Source organism: Triplophysa rosa, linkage group LG1 (assembly GCF_024868665.1).
Source record: "Triplophysa rosa linkage group LG1, Trosa_1v2, whole genome shotgun sequence".
Lineage (NCBI taxonomy): Eukaryota > Metazoa > Chordata > Actinopteri > Cypriniformes > Nemacheilidae > Triplophysa > Triplophysa rosa.
Window position 1 is genome coordinate 4,660,188 of NC_079890.1, and position 4,321 is coordinate 4,664,508.

The 4,321-nt window shown below is 38.2% G+C and overlaps 1 protein-coding gene across 1 annotated transcript in view; it reads left to right on the forward strand.

The window, feature by feature from the left end:
- The first annotated feature begins 167 nt into the window (after positions 1–167).
- Positions 168–4,321, forward strand: part of LOC130561155 (uncharacterized) — a 12,008-nt gene continuing 7,854 nt past the window's right edge. The window contains exon 1 of the mRNA XM_057345686.1: positions 168–1,236. The gene's annotated coding sequence lies outside the window, so the exon portion shown is untranslated. The remainder of the gene's footprint in view (positions 1,237–4,321) is intronic.

The window sequence follows — 4,321 nt, forward strand, 5'->3', positions numbered from 1 at the left end:
TCGTCTCGCGCACTACAACAAGCGCTCCACCATCACGTCGAGAGAGATCCAGACCGCCGTGCGTCTGCTGCTGCCCGGTGAGCTCGCCAAACACGCCGTGTCCGAGGGTACCAAAGCCGTCACCAAGTACACCAGCTCCAAGTAAAGCGCCGCTTTCATCCGCCGCACCCAAAGGCTCTTTTAAGAGCCACCCATGACGTCACTCCAAAGAGCTTCTGATATTGGGTTTGTAGAACTCGTGTTCAATTTTTGCACGTCTAATTGATAAACTTTTTTATAAGAATAAGTTAAGCAAACTTCAAGTTGTGACATGGTTTTATGAATTTACTATTTCCTTACATCAAAACAATTCAACAATAGTACATATTTTTCATTAAATAACAGTTTTTCAAAAGTTGACCTGTAAAAGTTTAGCCTACATGTAACCGCTTCTAATTTTAACTAAAAACCGAGTTTGGGGAAATGTTTGAATTTTAAACATCACATCAACATAAATTTCCTATGAAAATTCGATCATCTAAAAGCTATTTTGTAAGAAAAACCTAACATTCCATTGTTTAAATAAATGTTCAAGGAAAATGCTGTGTATTTAATAACAAAGTTATTCGAATCAAACCACCGCGATCATGCGGACCACAAACTGTTTCTGAGTTTAAGGTGTTTATTTGGGATATATTTGTCACCTCACGTGATAAGTATAATTGTGTTATGAATATTATATTTTTATCTAATCTGGGACACCATTAAAACATGCTCTAATATAATTCTGTCATTCAATTATTTCGTTTTTAAGTTTGCAGTTTGTTTTTCCAAATTATGAAGTAAATGAAAGACCCTTTTAGTGTTCACGTCCAGTGGCGGAGCCAGAGGGTACCCAGGGTGGCACTGAACACCCCTGACATCCAATTGGACATCCCAAAATTTGATTCGCTACTTATGTTGATTGACATCTGATTTCACCGTTCGTTGAACAACGCTTTTATTTTGACGTTCGGGGCCCATGCTTGCACGTGACGTCACCGCACACGAAATTCAAACGAGTCTAGTTGAGAATGAGAACGGAAAAAAGTTGTGCGATGGATTGTACAGCGCGAAATCTGAGATTTATTTTTAAAGACTGACGAAACAGAGAGAGAAAAGAAGCAAATGGACCGCTGCAATTTGCTAAACAAATGGAATATTCAAAAGTACCCGCTTGCTTTTGCTTTCTAGCCATTTCAAGTCCGACCCAGCCAGGTACGTTTTTTTGTTGAACCAAACCATTATGGTGTTATCTACCTACTTTCTAATGTTACACTTTTAAATGTTGCGTAAATGTAAAGTTTTCCCAGCGTTTTCTAACCTTAGATAAATAGAAACAGTGTTGGTATCAATAGCTTTCCTGTAGCTCACTGGTAAGAGCATTGCGTTAATAACGCAAGTTTCGATCCCAGGGATTGCACATGCCTATGTGTACATTTATTTGGATAAAGCAATGTACGTCGCTTTGGATAAAAGCGTCTGCCAAATGCATAAATGTAAATATAAATGTTGGGAGAGATCCTCTTATTTCTTTTAACATTCTAAGCAGGTGTAACTTTACTTCATACAAACTTCAGAAGGAAGAAATAAGTTTCCCTCTTTAGCCTTGGCTTTAGGATTCCTAAACAACTTTTCATTGTGTAGGTTTATGTTAGGCTCCATTAACAGATAGTAAATCGGTTCCCAACATAACATACATTGTTTACATCAGGGACGGAAATTAACAGAGGCTTTGGAAAAAAAAATGACAACAAGGTGAACAAATCTGCTCTCCAAGTTCAAGACAAAAGAGGAAAAACAGTCCATGCATAATAAAGAACTAGCGATGACAGTCGCAATCTAAATAAGATTTAGGTGAAAATGAAAGAATGTGGATGACAGCTTCTTTGCTCTGCTACTGCTTTGAGCATTACAGCCAATCAAATTCAGGGTATGATTATTCTGACCAATCAGAGGCGTTTAAATCATTCACCGGTGAAGAAGAGCTGTGCTGGAGTGCGTCACCCTCAAAAAGTTTATCACCATAGTTGCCAAGTCCGCTTTTAATACGCGACCTTGGGCTTCTTTTTCTGTCAAGTCGCGTTAAAAAATTACTTGTAAAAAATTACTACAAATTACACTTGTTGCGGGTTTTTGGGCTTATTTTAAAAAATATGGTCGCTTGTTCTGAACCTGACAAGCAACTTTGTTTCTCTACATGTATGGTCGCTGTTTTGTTCAATCCATTAACACTGTCTGCTCGACGGTAGGCTTTTTGTACTACATGCGGCAGGGCATGACATCACAGCACCGCGAGAGCTATTTGAAAGCATACAGAGACGTCTACTGTCGATCACTCTCGCGGTACTATGATGTCACGCGCTGATTGGTCTGCGCGGCGCCGCAGGAGGTCACGCCACAGATCTAAGCACGTAAAACAACATAGAGAAGTTAAGAATGCTACAGTGGTCTCTTCACGTAATCATCGGCGCGTTTTGGGTAATCGGAGGTAAATATACTAAACAGATGAAATATTAACTTAAAGATAAAAAGCATCATTAAACATGTTAAAAGTGTAGATCTGCGCGTTTGGCTACACAACGAGTTGAGTCAACTTAAGCACATTTGTTACCCCGCTGCCTTAATTTTTTGGTTAAGATGACAAACGTTTTTGCATTGTGTTAACTTGATCGGCACCACATTTTACCATTAACATTTTAATCGATTTTTTTGCAAACAAACAAACAATTCGCTAATGAAGAAAATGTGACTCTATGCCAGATAACATTTGGTCCCTCTATCAAAAGAGTAGCTTTTACTCTTTTCAGAGAGTTGTTTTTCCAGAGTGAATTATGCTCAAAATAGTGTTAATATTTTACTCTATTTAGTGTGTTTTTTTTATTAACTCTCATTCTTTTTTACTCAGTTCAGAGCTACAAGAAATGAACTCTGCTGCTTTTTAACTCTGTTCAGATGAGCTTTAAATGAACTCTAAATTTAAATGATTAGATTTAAATTATCATCAATTATGAGTGAACTATAAAGAATAACTGACTCCACCCAGAGTAATTTTTCTGAATTACACTATTAATGTTTTACCCTTAAAAAGTCCTCAAATGAAAACATTGCTTTCAGTCTGAAAATAAAATCAAAACCCAACTGTATATGTCACGATTTTATTTTTCAAGCTCCTCTTTCAAACAGTTTTGAAATATATAACAACAATATTACAGATGAGATGAAGAAGAATGAAATGAAACAATATGGCACAATAAACAAATCAATTCCTGACAGTATGAGGTGCCAAAGACAAAGTGAGCTTTGAAAAGCTCATCAACACATGCCAGTGAGTTAGAGACCTCGCAGGGTAGGGCATGTTTGTCAGTTACAATAAACCAAGACTGGATCCTACTTCTGTTCGGCCCAACGGTCTGAAGACTCTCTCCAATGCTGTCCAAGAGCCCTTGGATACTGGTACTGGTCTGTGAAAGAATGAAAACACTTTAGTGCCAATTTGACGTAACAGTAAGTCTATATACAATAGGGCTGCAACTAACGATTATTTTGATAATCGATTAGTTGGATGATTATTTTTTCGATTAATTGGATAAAAAGTTTAATTAGATCTTTTGCGTATAATGACTAAATCAGAGATGGGGAAAGTATACACAACTGAACTCATTTGCCTTCTCCCAAAATGTTGTGATTGTCTCCCTAATTAACACACCAAGGCTGATGAGTTGATTCAGATGTGTCATATTAGAAGCAGCCCACAATAGTGTCTCCCAAACGTGGGAGGGGGCGCTTGGCCAAAGACTTTTGGGGGGGCATGAAAAGTGAGATATTTGTCATTCAAATGTAGTGAAGTACAGTAAAAAGTATCCAGAAAAATAATACAAGTATAGTTCAAAAAGTGTACTTCCTTACTTCCCACCTCTGATATAAATGAACCCCCAAATCAGGGTATGTAAGCCTATTATGTACAGTACTTTGCAAAGTGCAAACGCCACAAATTGGGATTTACAAATATAATCTTTAATTTTGTCATTTAAAACACTTTTCCCCTTTAAACTTTAAAACTGCGCAGCTTTAAGAGATGCATGCAAAACACGTCTCACTTAAAAACTGCGCACCAAGCGCTGCACAGAGACACGTTTGACTTTAAAACTGCGCACCTCGTGCTGCACAGAGACACGTTTGACTTTAAAACTGCGCACCTCGCGCTGCACAGAGACACGTTTGACTTTAAAACTGCGCACCTCGCGCTGCACAGAGACACGTTTGACTTTAAAACTGCGCACCTCGCGCTGCACAGAGACAC